General features: G+C 42.6%; 1 long non-coding RNA gene across 11 annotated transcripts in view; it reads right to left on the reverse strand.

The window, feature by feature from the left end:
- LOC116428552 (uncharacterized) overlaps positions 1 to 20,802 on the reverse strand; it is an 84,267-nt gene that overhangs the window by 16,977 nt on the left and 46,488 nt on the right. For 10 of the 11 annotated variants that reach the window (XR_012998579.1, XR_012998581.1, XR_012998578.1 and 7 more), the window contains one exon: positions 13,327 to 13,378. This is a non-coding gene — a long non-coding RNA (uncharacterized LOC116428552). Of the gene's footprint in view, positions 1 to 1,578; positions 1,694 to 13,326; positions 13,379 to 20,802 lie in introns of those variants that run through there. The other variant, XR_012998573.1, reaches the window with a different exon arrangement.

Genomic DNA, 20,802 nt, shown 5'->3' on the forward strand with positions numbered 1-20,802 from the left:
AAGAAACTGATGCACTCGTCCCAGACGACACTGCATTAGTTCCGGCAGAGTTTCGAAGGACACGGTACTTTTCCGCGGCGGTCTACGGGGGCAAAAACAAACGCTCTAATTGTGCCTCGGGGACACGAGTCGCCGGTGAAATGGAAACACTTATCTTCGACCAGGTACCGGGTCGAGCCAAAAAGACTAGAACGCCGAAGGAAAAAATGACGGTGACATCGTTCCACTGGCCTGAGAGCCGTTAAAACGGAAATAAAAGACAAAGGAAGGGGTTGACGGCGATAACAACGACGACGGTGGTAAGAACGCGATGGCAGCGAACCGTTGTAACCGCAGGATCGCGCGATTTGATAGCCATAACCTTCCGGAAATATTCTGGAGCCGGATGTTGGCTCCGCTTTCTCTCGAACTTCGTGTTCTGCTTCTGCAATCGTGTATTTTCGAATCGCTGTTTGTCTGAGTTGAGTTATGAATAATGTAGATCCCGATTTTAGTTTGTGCATGCGTATTTACGCAATTTTTCAATGTAGAACTTTTGATTTATTATAAGTCTTTCGGATAATTATCTTCTTCTATTTTTAAACTTAAGTTACATTCAATTTACAAAATCGTAATTTTGGTAACACTATTAATAATTGCAACCTTTTGGTAAATTTCGAAAAACAAGCTCTTCATTCCCATTTCTTATGTCACTCTAATCAAACTCAATAAAAGTCTCATTACGCTTTTTTAGTTCCTATAGAGAAATTTCAAAAACTGAATTTAACTGCTCGATAGTTTCAGTGTTAATTATCTTCACGAAAATGCATGTTCATATATTTGGTAACCCTTTGACCTATAATACCGTGTCAGACTCGTGACAAAGATTTCAAACTAAAACGAAATCTAAGTGTTATTTATATTTTTCAAATATAAATTAAATATTGCTTTCCTATTATGAGTCGTTAACCTTTGTAGTAAACGTAGACATACGATAAGCATCAAAATTCTTTATTTTCCTAATAAATGATTAATAATAAAGTGGTTGCATCGATCATAGTTAAGAAATAAATCATAGGAGGTTAAAATTCAATTTCAATAACGGAGATAACGAAACGTTCGAATCGCTAACTCGAACAGTGTATAACGCTGATACGGTCGATCCTCGACGCGCGTTAACTTAAGCGACGTCCTTCTACTCCCAAGTTCGCCCGTCCCTCGCCGCGCGTTCCGTTTGCGCATAGGGCTTCTCACGTATCGCTCCATCATTGTTATCGGCGGCGTCGGAGGCGCAAAAGAATCCGGAGGCCGAGCACCGACGCGTTTGCGGTATTCCTTTACGATCGTTCCACCCTTTAATCCTATCAGCCGAGACATCGATCGATTTTGGCAACAACGGGGAGAGAGATCGGAAGAGCTGAGTCACTCGAAAGACACTCGGTATCGGTTACAGAGGGATGACGGGATGATTCTGAAACGAGGTTTTTGAAGTGGCTGTCTCGAATGAACCTCCGCCTTTTAGCAGGAATTCCCTCGCGTTTATTTTTCTCGTTCCACTTCCGCTTTTTCACGTGGACCCGATCGAAATTCAAAACGATTCAACTTCGAACGGGGGAACTTTCCGTGACCAAGCCGATTTTCTATGGTAAACAATTGCGTCAGCTAGTTTCGTGATTTTTATATACATCATTCTTCTGGGAATTGATGAAATACTCTGTGTAAAAAGGAGAATTTATGATTGAGTATCTTTTGAAATTTGTCATTGAGTGATGAAGGCTATTTGATGGATAAAATGAAATTGATTGGGTGTAGGTTATTTTAAATGTCGTTTAAATAAGAACCTTTTTAGAGGAGACAAACCGAGAACTGTTTTCAATCTTTTTTTTTCGTGAGTCTCTAAATTGCATTTCAGCAAATTAATATTTACGAGCCACGGGACGCCTGTATTTCGTATAATTGTATTTTATCGATTTTCGAAAGCAATTTCTAGGCTACCCGGATCGAGGAAATAAGATTTCCGCACAGCAAACGAACTCTGAGCGTGCTAAACGCCACGTACGAGCTTGTAAGCGTATTTTCTGAATTTAATCTAGTGCGCAGTTCTCTATCGAATTCACTGGATTACGGGGGAACGTTGTACCGGCGATTCGCAGGAAATGGCGCGATTCTGCGGCACAAAATAACGGTGAATGGGAAATAATATAACTCTTGATGAACTTTCAAAGAAATCTTTGACAAATTGGAATTTATTCATTTTTAATCGAAGCTAATCCTTATTATCCCACCAAAATAAATTTCAAGTAAAATTATTCAAACTCCATATTAGTCTCAATAAAATACGAAGATTTGAAACATCCTGAATATTACCAAAATAAATTCTAAACAAGATTATTTAATTTTCAAACTAGTCCAAAGAAAACTCGAAAATTTGGTATTTCTTAAATATTACCAAAATAAATTCTAAATAAAATCACTTAATTTTCTAACCGGTTTAAAGAAAATTCGAAAATATCCAACTTCACAAATATTAGCATAAAAACTATAAACGTATAAAACAGTTTCTAACAAACTCACGAAGATAGGAGCCAAAAGTTTTTCAAGTGACTTTCAACCGATCTCAAATCCCAGAATTCCACATTGATGATCCTCGGTTCCGGTTTCATTAGCATCCTAAAAAGTCGACTGACCAAGATTGTCGAAAAAGATGAAAGGGGAGCCTGTTCCCGGCATAAAGGACGGAATTCCGTGATCGTCATTTGTCATGCCGGTCATGATAACTCCGGTTTTCCCTTCGAGGCGTATACGTTGAGGCAACGTTGCCCGAAATCAGCCGTGGCATCGTTCCTTCCTCCTAAGTTCAACGTTCCGCCGCACGCGGGCGTTTCTATCTGGCCATCTTTTGTTTTGTAAGGAGAAGGGCTGCTGGCCCGACGAATATTTCGTACGACGGTTGCATTTTAATTAAGAACTGATGCCATCTCCGGTGTGTGTTTCGGGTTTTCAAGGGGGGCACGGGGGCGGGGAGAAAAAATAAAATGAGCAAAGTTAAGGCACCGCCCGGAAAGAAAGTTTCCTTGCGTTCTCTGTGCACAAGTTACGGCCCCGTCCAAGTCATACGCAGATGCTTGAACTTTTCCCGCCGGGAGATTGTTTCGTAAACCGTGAACCGCGAACTTTCCTTCAATCCTATTGCGAGGGCTTGTAAATGATTTTCTTTCGTTTAATTAACTCTTCGCCGGGCATCGCCTCGCTGCTCCCTATTATATTATTTGTTTGTTTCGTTGCTCGTGGAAACTCGCGATCGCGATAAACGTGAACCTATTCGGACCCGGGAAATTATACTCGATAAAATATTCTAAATAAATATTCTGAGATACGATAAATTTGATTTACTTAATCGTTTGCGCTCGGAAGCCTTCGACTAGAAATATTCAATATTTTCTAATCAGTTATACATGACATTCCTTGAAACGAACTGAATGAGAGAACATGCATAAGAAACGAAGTTATTATTTAAATAATTCACATATTTATAGATTATACGAGGATTAACATTCTGTGTAAGACTTTAGAATTTTGGTATATCCAATCGAAAGGTGACTGAGAGTCACCCCTTGAGTGCAAAGGGTTAAAAATCGACTATTGAGAAGCTCTGCTTTTATAAAAGTATAAGAAGATAATTTGAAAGTCGTATAACTCTACAACCACAGTAAATAAATCATATAAATACTAATATGTTACACGATTACAATTCACACTCTTCATTAACGGAACATTCCAAATAAATGATTAAAGAACCAGTAATAAATCTGTCGACGAAAACAAGAGTGTCGTCGAAACCTCGCCCCGTTCGCGCGCGCTAGAAAACGAAAACAAGGGAACGTGAAAATTCGATGGAAATCAGGGCTGCCCGGTTAAATGGGAGGATCCCATCCGGTTCAGCGGTCGCGAACACAGAAGTTACCCAACAAGATAACCCGTACGCGATTGAAAGCGTCCTCGACGCGAAGAATCACGGGTAGGCAGCGTTGAATCGGTCGTACCTAGACGGGGCGCAGCGAAGCCTCGTTACCGAGTCGCAATTAAAAGAATCGCTTCTATCCCTTCTTTAAAAGTCAATAGCAGAGCAAATCCGGAGCCGGCGTAAAGAAACCTTTCGGTTCGAGAAGCCTCTTTACGACGGCCGGTTGATCTTCCACGTTATTCCCGTGCCACCGGTGCTTTCATAAACGACAAATTTCCTTGAAGCCCGTGTAAAGGGGGGAGGGGCGGGTGAGCTTTTCTCCACCCTCCCGGCCAACCCACCTTCATTCTTTCTCTCTCTGTCATTATCAAAGTCTGCGTCGTTTACGAGGGATAAAAGAAGCTCTTCGAAGGTAAACTCGAAAAGCGATTCCGACGGAGAAAGACAGGGGTTGACGGCACGGTGGGGAGGGGGGGAGGGGGTGACTAGTGCACGACAAAAGTAAACGAGCCGCGGAGCGGAAAGGAAGATCTCGAGTCGAAAAAAATCTGTCTGTTTCCAGCGCGTCTCGGTTCGGCGTCGCTCGTTCGGCCGAGTGCTACTCCGCGTTCAATTCGACGCGAACGTACGCTGCTTTTCCACTGATAAACAGATTCCCAGGTATCGTAATCGTACTTCGGGAAGTGCGGTGGAACGACGGGGGTGGGGTGGGGAGTGCGGCTGGGGAGAGAGCCGGTCCGGATGGAACACCCGGAGTCCGGGGGACGAGTCACGCCTGTTCAGATTTTTCCTTGCGGAGGAGTTAGTCAGTTTCGAACTGAAACTAATACCGATGACGACGGTAGTTGCGGGAGAAAAGGGACGAGCCGCGACACCCGAGACTGAGGGAGACGGAACAGCGGATCTAAAGTGGCGGTCGTGAAGGAGAAAGAGGAAGGCTACGACCCGGCTTGTATACGGGGTGTCTCGAACGGAGAGAAGCGGTTCGATCGAGTGAAATTTTTATGGAATTCGAGATTGACAGGTGTTGTCCTGCTTTTGGTTGTTCGTGTTTGCGGTGTGCCTGATTGTTGGGTAATGCGGTTGTGTACGCGGCGTTGAATGGAGTAGGATATTAATGGATTGAAGTTTTGCGGAGTTTCAATTTGGCGGTGTAGTCTCTTTGTTTAGTTATTTGCGACGAAGTTTGTATTAATAGCAACTCCGACTGAACGAATAAGTTAATCGAATTAGACAATAAAAGAAGCAATGTATCATGAAAATGAAAAGGTATAAATTCCACGTTACAATCGCAATAATCGCGACAGGCACTTAATGAAAGCAAAACAAAGAACAATCCCAAAACCCGCGAACATTAAGCCACAATCGAATCCAAGCTAGCAAGGTATCGCATAAAAAGGAAGGATCAAACGAAGTGTCCCATTCACTCCGAAAACAATGTCCCCCGAAAACAAAGAAAAACGTAGGGAAAAAATCTGCTATCCTTTCACGGATCGCGCAGATCAAGCACCGGAAAACGCGGTAGACACGCGTGCTCGCTCGAAAATAAAAAGAAAGAAAAAACGCAACACACCACGAAGAATCATAGAGCCATCGCTAGGAACAAGGACCCAGTTACTAGGTAGGGTGCACGGAACATTCGCGCGCGAACGAACAAAGAAGAACAGAGAACAAACGGGCGCCGCGTGGGGCCGCGGGAGGGGAGTCGCGCGGCGAGCTTCAAAAAAACATTTCGGAAAACGCGGGAATTGGATAAGGGTCGTTAGACAGGACACCCTGTATAACCAACGTAATACCGCAGAAAGTCTGTATCGTGTATAAAGCCAGCCTCGAGAGAAAGAGGAAGAGAAGGAGAGATGAAAAGAGAGCCGGGTGGAGGACAGGACCGGCGAGGAAGGGGCGAGTGCCGGAGGATGAGGAGGGATGGAGTGGAAGGTTAGAGTAGGGTAGGAAGAGAAAGAGGTGAGAAAAAGGGAGAGAGAGTCGGTCGATGCTAATGGTGGGGGCAGTGAGGATTCGTGCTGCGAGGGGAACTGGCATAGTGAACGGTGGAAGGGGACCAAGTGGCGGGGGGGGATGGGGCAAAAGAAGGAAAAGGGAAAGAGGGAGAGAAAGAGCAGACTATGCCCGATAAAAAGCTCTGATTCCCACGAGCGTGGATAGCCTACGATGAAAACCTCTCAGCTCGCCGACCACGGCACGGCATTAGAACGTCCACGAAGTACCATGTCGGATTTTTCGTCCGCAGACACTATACCTAGAACAAGCCGTTGGTGGGAGGCGGAGGGGAGAGGGGCGATGGAGGGGGCAGTAGTAGACGAGCCGGCAGGCATGCACGTAACGATTCGTTCTCATTGTACGTGTTTACTAGGCTATGATTATGTAATCACCGGCAGCTCCTACGATTCGAGGCATTGTACCGGGAGCCATTGTCTTCGAACGCCGGAAAAGTTCTACGCTGTCCCGAAAACGTTTCCAACCCCCTTCCACCGGGGCTTTCTTCCTCTATGGCGCCTCGGACTCGCGGTAGACTGGTACTCGCGGAATTGGCTCGCGATGTGTATAGGGTAGCGATCGGAGAGTGATTGTTTTGGGGATGTGGACTCTTTGGGTACGGTAGTTGTTACGGGTTTGATGGAACTGGGTCAATGGTGGATTGATATTGTTTCTTCGGGAATAATGAGGTATTTGGAAATGGAGTTTGGAGGGTTTAGCTTTGGGAGAAGTGAATCGGGGGGTCTGTACATATTTGTTGTTATTAGGAATGAGTTAACTATGCTAGTTTCGTGGTTGTTGATTGTTTAGGTATTTGATAGTTGATACGTTAATATTGGTATTCGATTGTCGATTTAATTCTGAGTCGATGCTGCTACTTGTTAGGTTAATTACAAAATACTGCAGTATTGCAGGACCTGTGTCCAAATTAGTACCCCAGGAGATACATACTTCATCCAAGGAATGCAATCGAGGAAAACGTTAGCACGGATACTATGTAATATTCGTTAAAGCGGAGTCGAAATAAAAATTACTTACGTCCGCCATTACGCGTAAGTGGATCGCGTTCGGGGCACTTTATTTATGTAAAAAGTGTCGAAGGATATCTGTAGAAGCGAAGCTTATCTTCCCGTAGTCCGGTTCGGACCGTCCCCTTTCCAATTTAAATATCAATTGCGTCGAGTGAACTCTGAATGAACGCGGCGGATTAAACGAACCGAGAAGTCAGGTGAAAGGTTGAAATACAAATGGATGCGTTTGAGAACGGCCGGCGAGCCTGAAAGGGCCGGGGCGTGATTGCTCGTGTTCGACGAAAGAACGCGAAACAGTTTATTCTCGGCTCGCGCGTATTTTCTTTAGATCGAGGGGCCCAACGCTGTTCTCCCCGGAGAATGCATTATTTCTCATTGGTACGTGGATCGATAATGTTCGTCTCGTTTGTATACCCAGGACTGTGTGGGACAGTCGTCCCCATTGAACATTGCGATACAACGCGTTCCGACTGATTGTCCTACGGTCGACTGAGCAGCCTTTGTCGCTGCGAGCTCTTTGCTCGTGAAATCTCAGCCGTGGCTAGCCGAAAACGTAATCGACAGTCAAGCGTGTCTGCGGTTCTCCAGCGTCTAACTTACTCTGATCAATGATTCAACGGAGACCCCTGATCAATGAAGTCGGAACAATTGATTTACCTTTAGATCACCTTCGTAGTGAGACAAGAGACAACTTCTTGATACTAATTCTACCAAATCGGTCGAATAACTCATTCCTGGTTTCTTCTTTTTACAATGATTCAATAATGAATAGACACTCGTTTGAGAAGTTACTAAGGAAAATGATTTAGCGATAGATCAATTGAATAGTAAATCAATTAATGTTTCTATGGATGCATTCTCGGAGTTTCTATAGAGAAATTTTAAAAGCCAATTTAACTCGGTAGTTCTAGTGTTAATTGTAGAAAATGGAATCTATTCTTTATTAAAGGAACTAGGGACGGAACAAATACTAAACTGAATACTCAATTCTAATATCCTAAATCAGATGAATGATTCTTACAGTTAAATAAATATTGCATCTTAGAATGGAAACAGTAGTTTGTATCTCGTATACATAAGGAGTTAAGAAATTTTAGAGAATCCTGGGTAATAAAGTTCATAGTAGAATTAGCAGTTGTTAAAGTACCAAGGATCCAAAAGAAATTCCACTTCCAGTCTTCGGAAACTCGTTTAAAACAAAAGAATAAGGAAGGAACGTCTTTTCCGAAATCGTCGTTCGCATTACAAAGATCGTAACGTAAAGTCCTCGGCCAAGAGGCTTAATAGGATCAAAACTCGTCTGACCGGGGTCTCGGTTGTTCGAGTACCCTGACCGATGTTACGGATTAAAGGTCTAAGGGAAAATAATCGATCGTAACGGGATGCGGAGGAACCGCAAAAAGAAGAATGGCCGGGTTGCATCGGCGCTCGGGAGTTCCGGCACCGAAAGAAATCCGGTGTGCCGTGATTACTAGCAGACAGAATCGAGGAATTGGAATCACGCTTGAACACGGTAGGTCCGTTCTTTCTAATCCGCGACGAGACAAGAACCGGTCGATAAACGCGCTATATATCAGGGCTCGGCGCGCGACTGGGATGAGAAAGCTGAAAGGGCCGAAGGAGAACCGGCTGCGGGAGGGGGGCGGATCTGCAGGCGTTTGCCCCATTTAACCCTTTCCACGAAACTTTTTCATATTTCGCGTACGTACGTCAAATTTGGAGACGTCTGCGCGCGTCACTTCGGAGGGCGACGACGACGGCGCGCGTGATGCACGGGAAATGCAGGGAAATCCTCGCCGCTATCTTCGAATCTCCTCCAGTCGTAGACTTTCGCGTTCCGTGCACGGAAATTCCGATTAAAACCGGGATTACTTTGCTTCTTGGAATCTATGATTTTTAGGGAATTTCAGTTTGATCGTTACGTCGATGAATTTCGCGACTTTTTAGGACTTGTATTGTAATTATAGTTAACAGTGGTATTCGAGGTTTTGATATTCTTATTTTTGCAATTATTTTATATATCTGTTAAATTTTTAATTATTCTTGGATTATATTATTTTCATTACGAATGTTCAAAGATTAATATAGCTGCAACTATGATTATTTAAATGCTATTGCCGCCAAACATTAAAATTGACTATACTCTTTACTACATTTCAAATCGATGAGAAAATAAAGGCACGCTAAGTTGTTCCAATTATCTCGATCTTCGAGTGAAAACCTACGAAACGCCCGAAAAGCTTAAACTGCGATACGCATTAAACAATTAAAAAGCCAACCGCGATCAATAGGTCGTAACCCGTACTCACGCGTAACATTCGTGCTCCGCAATTAACAATCTCGCGTTCGACATCGAAGGGCGCAACGATCTTCATAACCCGGCGGCGGGCTGGCTGCAAGGTGTTCGCGGCGCGTGATACCGTGTAATTTGATGCTCGCAATTCAAACGTTCGAAGACCCGATCATTACTGTATCAAACAGGGTCGCGGAGTCGGCTTTTAACGCGTGCAAAAAGTTCTTCGAGCGAGAGGAAGGGGGGGTGAGGAGTACGTAGGCGTTTCTCGCGAGCAGAAAGAGAGCGAGACAGGGGGGTGGGTAGAGGGAACGGGTGGCATAAGGAGAAGGGACGCGTTCTGATCGGTTCCAGGAGGTCTGGGTAGAGGATTAAGGAAAAAGAATCGGCCCCGAAAGGAATAAAAAATATCATTTCTCGAGCGTTATTCCAATTCCTCGAGTGCGTCTCCGCCGGTAATCACTGCGCCGGATTTCTTTTGTGGATTTCTTTCTCTGTCGAGGAACATCCGAAGAGGAAAGGATACCCCACTCGTTTCTCCTTTTATATCTTCCCTTACTATCGCGTTACAATCAATCGCTTTGTCTCGTCGAGTTGTAGTCCCTTTAAGCTGATACTCGAGTAACAATATACTTGCGCAGAATGTCCCGTGAAATCGATGCACGACAGTTACCCGGCTTCGACGGATAAAATAAAGGACGATACGACCGGGCGAGCGGGCGGGCGGGCGAGCGAGCGAGCGAGCGCGCGCGGCGAACAGCCCGCGGATCCAGGAGCACCGTGAAACGGGTAGCCAAGACAAAGAGCGCGTTAAACTGAAAGCTTCCAAGGGAACGGAGAATATTCCACGGCGAACGGAGAAAATCGACATGGTTCGTGGGGAAGATTTGCGTATCCGCGTGTCTCTCCGCGCGGCCGAGTTTAGACGCTTTGAGGAGGGAAGATTGGGAAAGAAATTTCGTTTCTCTTGTGCCGAGTGATTTCAATCTGTTCGACGAGGGAAGACGTGTTCCTCGCGTCGCTTGTATTCGGATGCATCTCCCTCGACGCATCCGCGTTCATTTGTGCCGTAATGCGAGCCGATGGATGCATTTGGCGTAATGCTCACCTGTGGTCGTGTTACGCTCGACAGGTTTCGGGAGTTATTCTGTTTCGGGTGGAATTAGATTTTTGTCTGATAGGTAGTATTGGTGAGTTGTAGTTGGTTATGGAAATTTGCGTATTGGTAGGGTTGAAATTTTGAAGGAAATAAAGGTTTTAGATATCGAAATGATGATACTGACACTTGTTTTGCTGAACATGTGAATAGATTAATAATTGTAGCATGGTTATTGATATTAATGCTATTGTTATTAACGCGTTGATTGCCACGAGGGTTTAGAGTCTTTGGTTCTAATGGAAGATTGTATTAGAATTACTTATTAATGGTTTGGTACTATAGTTCTTAAGTTATACTATTATTTAATACTCGTGTTACTAAACATTTCAATTCGATACCAGTTTCTCCTTGTAATTGTTTCCTAGTAATTTAAACGCTCCAGTCATTGGTGACCGTGATCAACGTGTTAATATCAATACCACCAGATAATAAAAATAATTATTTAACATCAAAACTGAAAGTAAAGTCTGATAGTTAAAGTATAAAGAAGCAAAGATTTAAATCTGAAACACAAGCAATAAAAGCGCTTAAAGGCTAACGATAACAACAAAGGGAACTTCTTAAAATCGAAAATTTATTGTTCGACCTGGTAACGACGCTTAAGAACGGTATTCTAACCGACAACTTCGAAGGCAACTTACAGGAAGTTCGACCCCGTCGCCAGGAGAAAAGAAACCATAGTCAAAGTATAAAGACGAGCGGGTCTAGCTGATTTTAATATCAAATTTGATAAGTAACTGGCAAAGGCTACATACCTCAGAAGGAGACTTCACCGCGGAGACTCAAAGTAAACCAACTCTCTCTCTCTCTCTCTCTCTCTCTCTCTCTCTCTTTCTTTCTTTCCTTTCTTTCTTTCTCTCTATTCGGCGAGAGACAATGACCCCAACCCACCGAACGGCTGACCGTAGTCGATTGTTCGAATCTCACTTTGCCGAGGAAAATCCAAGAATTATGTTAACTGTAAGTGGAATTATCTTCCAATGAATTTATAGAGGTGGGCTTAATTCCCGGCATCAGCTTAACTCGCGGCGACGGGAAAATTAGATAGAAGAAGACAGCCCTTCCATAATTTAATGCGAGGAACTGCGTTTACTCCTGCGATGCTTTAATTTAAACCACTCGGCTCGGTTCGGGAAAGGAAAATTGAGGTTCGTGGAGGAATCGAGATTACCGGGCAACCGTTCGCAATAATGGAACCCCGGACATCGTTAATTATTTATTGTCCACGCCTGGCCTCGTAATTATTTGAATATTTCCGCTCGGATTAGAGCGCGGCAAAGCGTATTATAACCATTTTTATGCACAGCGAATTGCTTAAGACTTTGGCATTTATTTATGGTAGCCGTGTGTATGCAAAATCTAGTGAACTGGAAAGTATGATGAATTTTAATAAGATTTACGTATCGATTTTACCAGCAGGGCTGAATCAATATGCGGGAAAAACTGCGATAGATGAAATGCATAATTTTATTGAACCACACTGGTCGTAGTAGGAGTTGAAGTAAATCCAGGGGACATATTAAAAGACAAAAAAGGTTGTGTTTAATATTCAAATTGAAAGTGCACCGAGAAAAATACTGATCAATGGTAAGATTATTAAAGCAGTTGAACTTTTTATTAAACGTTTCATCATCGGCGATTGGCAATATGAATATTTTCATAGACTTCGCACAGTTATTACAAAATATTATTTTTCTACATGGTACTAATATAATCTCCAATCTATTTGGTATTACTACTCAATTTTTAAAACGACTCTAATTAAGAATACTGCCGATTAAGAGATAAAAGTTAAAATACGCAATTATACGGACATTACAAACTGTACAACAATTAAAATTCAACTGGCGTGCAATTAAGTACATCTGATGACAAGATTTCCACAATAATACAGTTCACGAATCGTCTCGCGTTACCCAATGGGAAAAGATAACCGAACAAAGCGGTAGTAGAATATTAATACGTTAATCAAAAGCAAAGGAAGGAAGAGTTCTATTATAAACGGGTTTCCCAGCGCAGCGCGAAAATGCCTCGATACCCGAGATAAATACTCGAGGCAATGGTACTTCGCGCGTGTCGTAACCGCGTTGTGCTTTACAGAGAATTATCCTGGGTCTTTTCCGGTGACGCAATCCGGTTAAGTTTCGAAACTAGATAAACTGCACTTTCAGCAGGCATTAAATGATGCGAGAATTTATTTTTAACCGCTTACACAGGGACGGGAAAGAAGCGGAAAATGAAATAAGACCGTCGCCGGGTTCTATCCGCGATCGCTTTACCCCGGCGCTCATTATGAAATGAATTTAAAATACAATTCAATTTTAATCCGCTCAGGTACTCCTTCAATATTCGCCTTCCATCTTTTTTTTTTCAGTCGGGAATAATCTGATTAAAGTGGCTTTTTGGGGGGTGGGCGCGGTGCGCGGGGGCGGGTCTCGGTATAATTCGCGTATTAATAAATTTGCATTAATTACGCCGGCGAATTTATCATCGAAATGCGATTGCTATAAATACGGAAATTCCAGGTGGCGAGCGAGTCATTTTTGTTACGAGAATGGGGAAAAAATGTATGTATAGGAAGGATAAATTAAATTGGCTGAGTGTGAGCGACGTTTGCGCTCTCGTAGCGTTTCACGGAACCGTATTTATAATGCTCGTAAATTTCCCTTTTGAAACACGCGTTTTGGAGAATGAGAAATATATACCGTGACTATTATGTCGGATTTTTTTTTTCAGCTCCCTCTTCCTAGCCCGGCGAGCCGTTAAAAAAATAGCGCTTGCAAAAATCGTGGGATTGCTCTATGTCCAGCGATAAATAACCTGGCCGTTTTGTCGTTATTTGTCAAACTGCGGTATTAGTTTTCCATGAGAGTACAATTAATTTATGGTCTTGGTGGACACTTACAGGGGCTGGATTAATCGCAGCTTGGACTGGAAAGGTGAACTTCAGTTTTAATCTGGAACAAAAAGAAAAGACTTGATTAATTTAACTGAATTTTTGCTTTTGAGTTGAGAGGATGATTTAAATCTTCAGATTTTAAATACTTGTATGTATATTTTTTGGTGAAGTTGTTACATAGAAGAAAATTTTGTTTCACACTTATCAGCTTCATGCAAGCTTGATACGATGACTGGCCTTGAACATTTCTCAATTATCGGGTATTTAAGGTTGTTTAACAACCGGAGATATTCTCACATTACATAACCTGTTCTAATGCACCGAACTGAGAGCTTATGCAATGCGTAATGTGTAAATGAAAGTAATGAGGCGGAAAACTTTAATGTTTAAGTAATTATAGTTAATTTTATTTTCAAGGGAACTCACTTTCAATTACGAGGAAGCGAACTGTTCAGTGCACAAGGAATAGTAAATAGAACTGTCAAAAAAGTCTCAATGTCTTTCATCTTATATTTCACTGAATAAAATTTATATTTCAAAATCTAAGTATCTTTATGTAAATCTTAATATCTAATATCTAAAATCTTGAACGTTCATAGTTTAAAGTCTCCATTTATACAATTTTAAATTCCACCTTCACGTACAGAGAAACACAACATCCCAGTCCAAAGTTTGCAAAACCTAAAAGACCTCGATAAAACTGAAGTTCAAAATCCAAATGATCAAAATAGAAAACAATATTCAATCGATCTAAAATCAGTACAAATAAAATTGCAAAATCCAAGTGATATCTAACATCCAAAGCCTAAAGTCTAAAGTGGAAAATCTAAAATCCAGATCCAGGGGCACCAGGATTAACCTGAATATTCTTGTTCTACTAGGAAACCCTTACAAACGGTTTAGTCTACGTCCAATTACCATACAGACAATTAGACCAGTTAATGCGCAAGTTCCTTCGCCATTGTTTACCAATACAATTAGCAGGAGCCGAAGTAAAGGCGAGACGGGGTCCGACAGCAGTCCGCGCAAACAAGATAAAACGAAAAACACGATTATCCCCGGTGTTATTACAACCGGGCGCGATTAACGGATATGATAATGGACAGGCTGGCGGAGGATATTACCCGACTGTTTATACAATTCCTGGATCCGCTAACGAGCCACGAGCGATATTAACAATACTTTACATTTAAATCATTTCTCGTGGCTATGGAAATTTATGACTGCCTCATAAATATCGAGGACCGTGCCGCGAATGATGCCGGGAGACCATTAAAAATCGCTCCAGACCTCGTCGAGCTGTCCCCGCGGATTTTATTAAATATCTCTTACCCGCGCAACCGGCACGAAATCCAAGTATCGAGCGGATCCGATTGATTCGCGAACGTCAAAGGTATTTCATCGCATTCAAGAAACACCGCCGGAAAATGTAATCTACCTGTCGGATATATTCTATTCCGTTCGGCGGGCCGAGCGCCGCGCTCCGGCGGAAGGGATGTTCTGTTGATAAGACGGGTTCATTCGATTCGTAACGTACATAATGTGTATGTAACGTATGTGCTCGGTGTCCTGTAACTGGTATCGAGCCGGCCGATTCTATGTGAACAAATATTGGGTCGGCCGGCAGGTTTCGTCGTTCCCAAATAAATCCAGATTCAAGTAAGCGAATGTTGAAAGGAGAGTTTCAAGGGAAATGTTTTTTTTGTTGGGTAGAGCTTCGATGGTCTATGAATATTTTATTTGAAAGCTTCCTGTTGCGTTACTGTTTACTGATTTGTAATGTTTTTAGACTTGTTGGCGAACTTGGTGGATCGAGGATATAGAATAGATGTTTTTAGAGTGGGAACTTTGTTCAGAGGAAATGAGGATCGAATGATAAATAACGAGTAGGTTGAAAAGATAGAATAACGTCTGTTGGATTTAGGACTTATTTTTGAGAGAATTAAGATTGGATGTTGTTAGAGTACACTGCAATTAATTGAATCGATTGTATATAGTAATTAATAGAACAATTTTTACGTAAACTGAAGCTGAAATAAAACGAATAAGATTCCTTCGTTTGAGATGAAAACTTTAAGGGATGTTTTGCAATGAAGTCCCAAAAGATAAGAAAGTTATTCCGTAATAAAGTGTGCGAGGAATATTTTTCATCGCGAACAAACAAATTACCGAGATAAGATTCATGCCGTCAAACGCGACGACATAAAAAATGAGCGATTCCTATCCGAGGAAATTCCATCGAACGTGACTGATATAGGTGATTAATAGCGAGAACGTATCTTCGATCTGCAAACAATCCGCGGTGTTGCTCGCGGCGTTTTCCTTGATGCTCTGTCGGCAATTGCAAAATGGGGCTTGACGATCCTCTGCGATATTCAATGAAAGGAACAGCGTTGTTATCTTGTGTAGAAATGACTACGTAATTCATTTAATCCTTTTTACTTAAACATTGAATAACACGTTTGTTACACGTAACAAGTTACTTAGTTCGAAATTTCGATGCAATAAGATTACCTTTATTAGCTGAAACACTCATTTAGAGTATAGAATAAATTAGATGTTAAATTCGAATTTAATTGGTGTTATTTCATCTACAGTAATCACGAATTATATCAGCTTATTGATAACGTAAGTGATACGAATCCAGTCGAAACGCATTGGAAATAGATTTCCTTGGTTCAGCTGCATACAGATCTCCAATTTGCATACACGGTTCGTACAGACAACCGGATGCTTGATTCGATAGACCGTTTCTAATAAGCCAATCTCATTATATACATATATATAATGCAAATCGTCTTCCCCCAGTTGATTGGACCAGACTGTCATAACGCATGCACATGTGGATATCTTGTAGCATCTTTGAAATATCCTGGCGGAGATAGCTGTCGTTACCGGTTCGAACTGTCATTTACAATTAAAATACACGCGAATATTGAGAGCACACGCTTAAGCATCACAAAGATTAACATTTCCTATTTACAATTATTAATAAACATCACCTAAACTGAAATTATTATACTATTGATTTTAAAATGTGCCCTAGAACAACTGTTCAACTTCCTTCCTCGGGACACTACAAAGAAACGAACGCATTTCCATTAAAATGTCACTTATCGGAGGCAACTGTTATTCCACTACGCCCTCGTCGCAAATAAAAATACTCTCCACGCCCGATATGTGAATAATCATCGCAACAAGAGCTCGGTCTCCTCAGTCGAATACTTTCCACCGTTGACATCAGTGCTAAGGGTTTAGCTACCCGCCGGTGAACATACTCAGCTCGCGATGAATAGGAATTACGAAGTATCACTCTAATTGCGGCAGGTTGTCGAAGTAAGGATAGGGGAGACACATTTCACTCTGTAATATTACAAATTGCATGACATATCGCTGGAATAAAACGGTCCCCGGTGAATTATTCAAAACCATCGGGAAACTACTGCGCCAGCGGATGTAGCCGATACAAAATTATTCCTCGCAGAAGATATTCTCTTTGTTCCCTCCACTTTGTTTTCCATCCGACCGAGGGAAATTCGATTTTACATTAACCGCTCCCGTCCGGCACGCCCCGCCACCCCCTTTTCCATCCAACCCGGCGCTCGACCAACGTTGCTCTCCGACTTTGTCCCTTTCTTTTTCTCCTTCGCGTCACTACGTGCTCCGTTACATCGTAAATAATAGGATGGAAGCGTATGAAATTCCGAAAGGACACGTGCGTCCAACGATTCCCCGCCCGAACGTTGCGTGCCATTATATATGGTTTTTGTTTAACATAAGAACCCAATAAGGCACTACGGCCGCGTCCCGCTTTTCGGCTGTTCGCATGCGGTATCGGTGGCCACGGATGATAGAACGGGAATCCTCTGCTTGGGTAGCAAGTTTTCCTTTCCCGGGGAAATTTCATTTCATTTCGGCGAGCTGGGACTGCGCGGAAATTACCATTCATCGGAATTATATCCTTTTGTTTCGGGTAATGGCAGGGTGCAGCGAGTTGCGAAGGTTCATTTGTGTTGATTGAATTGTTCCTTTAATTTGTCGGAAGTCTGTATTATTAATGTATCGGTAATATCCTGTCTTATTATTAGTTGCGTAAAATTTAGGAAAATAGGTTATAGACAAAACTAATTTACATAAACCTTCGAAGAATTTGTATCGCATAAGGTAACTTACAGAGAGTCTAAATTTTCAGTTTCTCGGGAAACAATGAAATGTTTTTCAGTAATTATATTTGAATAATATAAAATATTATGGTACCACTTGTAGATATTTCTGAATTATATTTTTTATCTAAAAGACGTTGGAGATTAACGTTATTCTTATATAGTAATACGCGAAACTTGCTTATCTCAGCGATTAGCCGTTATCAAATAATACTAAAGGACTCGAACGTGCAGTTAAGGATCTCAGGGGACACCGAGGCGTCAACCGAGCACGTTCATTCGTTAAAGTGAATTATGTTAATATCCCCCGCAACGTTTGAATCACGCGTTCGCAGCTGGACCTTGTCTTACATTGCAGCCGGACGAAGTGGATGCGGACAGGATTAAAACATCGTCCACGGGAAACACGAATATGCATTTTTCTCGTATTAACCGTAAAGGACGGCAGACACAAACGTGTCCGGCTACAGCCGTAATTCATTTTATATTTCCTCTGTTTCCTGTTAACCACCGCGCACGCGGTCGGCCGACATAATATTACGACGCCGCCCGGCCGGGCCTTGCCCTGTACTCGTGACTCGCGAAAGCGTAACCGAATTCCCTACAGTCTTTAATTTTTGCTTTTTCCTGGACAATTCGCTGCGTCGTGACACTTCGAGGATTTGCCTTGCTTTCTATTTCCGACCGGGAGAAATTTTCTCTTTGATCATTTTTCGTTAGAGTTTGTACTTATTTTGGAAAATTATTAGCGAACGTTCACGTGCAGTTCAGCTGGAACTTAGATTTAAATAATTTTAAAAATAATTAACGCATAGCCTAGTAATTCAAATAATTATTTGGATAACTGTTTAGGTCATTATTTCGATAGTTATTTAAATATCTCTTTAGATATACAATTAGATAAGTATTTATATAACTATTTGGGCATTTATTTAGGTAAGAATTCAGGTAACTATTTAGGCAATTAATTATATAACTATTTAGGCAATTATTTAGGTTACTATTTAGATAAGTATTAGGTAACTATTTAGGTAATTATTTATATAACTATTTAAGCAAATTATTTACGTAACTATTTAGGTAACTATTTAGGTTACTATTTAGGTAACTATTTAGGTAACTATTTATACAACTATTTCAACAATCATTTATTCAACTATTTGCACCGATTTACCCAACCATTTAGATATCCAAAAAATACCATGTCCCGAGCACTACATCCAAAACCAATTTCAATTCCAGAAAACCCAGCAAACTTAAACCAACGTCAACCATCCCCAAAGCGTAACGCGCCATAATTCAAACGCCCGAGCACAACTCCCAAAGCAACTTCGAACATTCTTCCCGAGCCGCGACAGAAATAATTCAACCGCATTTCCATCGATCGTATCGCGCGGATCGTCGATTCGAGCCGCGAGGGCCCTCGTAGATTTTCCAGGATTTCGTAACCCGACAACTGGAGCTGCCGGCATGACGCAATCCTCTCGCGTAGGATGTGCTGTTGCGCGCGCGGCCGCTCGCGGTGCGTGTTTAACCGCAGGCACGAACGTGCACGCGTGTGTATCCACGTATTTCCGCCCGCATCCGCGCGCAAACTGAAACGAGGTGTGCCCCGAATAACGGCACCGCTGTACGCCTGAAACACGCGCGGATATAAATAAGGTTTATGACGTCATCTCCGAACACCGGAGAGCAAGCGAGAGAGAGAGAGAGAGAGAGAGAGGGGGGGACAGAGACGACCGGGAGAGAAGGAGAGACAACGAGAGAGACTCCGAATCCGTTCCATCCGTTGTTCCAGTTCCTTTCCCCGTTTCTCCCCCTCGCTTCCTATTCTTTGTTCCGTCACGTTCGCCGTCGCTACACGGGCTTCCGGCTTCTCGTCGGGAATATTCCGAAACAGGCGTTTTAATTCCGCCACCCGACATCAACCGAACGACAGCTCTCCCACCTGCAACTGTCCCGCTCCTCCCCGAGCCCGCTGGACTCCTTAGTATTCCCGTCTCGCGAAAAATTGATTTCGTGACGGCGATTTTCTCTTCGGCAATGGAGCACGGATTCTGTTTCCCCTTTTTTCTATCTGTCGCCAGACGGATGATTCTAACGTTTCACGGTGGCCGCAAACTGTTTCACGGGAGAGTGTTGCAAGTTGTCCGAACGTTTGGCGTCCGGGGCATGTGAAGTGTGATAATTGGACGTCGTTTTGTAGTTTCGCGGAGATTCGAGTGGTATTTTGAGAGATTTTTGGGGAGGAACGTTTCGGTAGAAGTTTGTGGAGATTTATACAGTTTAAATGAGATTCATTTAACATATGTTTACTTGAGTTTATGTAATTACCCATTTTTAATCTTTCTTCTAGATAGTTTGTCACTTTTTCCTGAAGATCGTTGATACGTGCTTTGAAAGTAATATACGAAAAGGTATCAGAGGAAGATTTCTTAGAAAATTTGAAGAGCTGTGGATACGATAATTTCATATTAAACCTTATACTAGCAATAGAACTATTTGGATTTGTTTAAACGTTAGTGCTACAGCAAAAAATCGCAATAACAACACTAACGTTTGAACAAACCCAAATACTTCGATTGCTAAGACGAGGTTTAACATAGAATTAACGTATCCACAGCTCTAAATGTCCCAAGAACAAAACACTTCTGTACAAAGTAAGCTCGAATAAAACTGAAAACAGTCGAATCTCTGTGAAACAAGGGAACGTTATCAAAGTTTCGACTGCCAAAAGACATTCCCCCGCGGCAGTTCGAATCGCGATCGATCCAGAGATAGCCTCGCCGCGAACTTCGCCATAAGCGGAGGACGCCGGCATCGCGATCGTTATTTCAAAATTCCCTCGTCTCCACTTACTCGGCGTAATTACGCGAAATCTAATTTCCTACCGACCGGCCGGCCGGCCGGTCGAGCGAACGGTCACGGTGTTACTCGGCGCAAGTGAAACCAGTTCCATTCCGTAAAAGTGCCGGGCGGATAATCAGAGGGAAAGGGAGCAGCCGATGCCGGGCACGATAAAAATTTCGATAGAACGTGGACAATCGACAGGCTGGCTGCCGGCCGGTAATTAACTTTGTAATTGAGATTAAAACGTTTTTAACTGATACTTTGCGGAGGCGATAACGCGCGTGTCTCGCGAACGGGGACCGGCTAGCCGTGACTCACTCCGTTGATTTATCGACGGCGGAAAAAAATCACGGCGCGCGGCGAGCCGATGATTTTTCAAGAGCCGATGTTACTGCTAATAACAAGTGACCCGATTCAACCGAGCCAGCGGGAAAGGCATCATCGATTCATAATTAACCGATATGAATAA

The sequence above is a fragment of the Nomia melanderi genome, chromosome 1 (genome assembly GCF_051020985.1).
Source record: "Nomia melanderi isolate GNS246 chromosome 1, iyNomMela1, whole genome shotgun sequence".
Lineage (NCBI taxonomy): Eukaryota > Metazoa > Arthropoda > Insecta > Hymenoptera > Halictidae > Nomia > Nomia melanderi.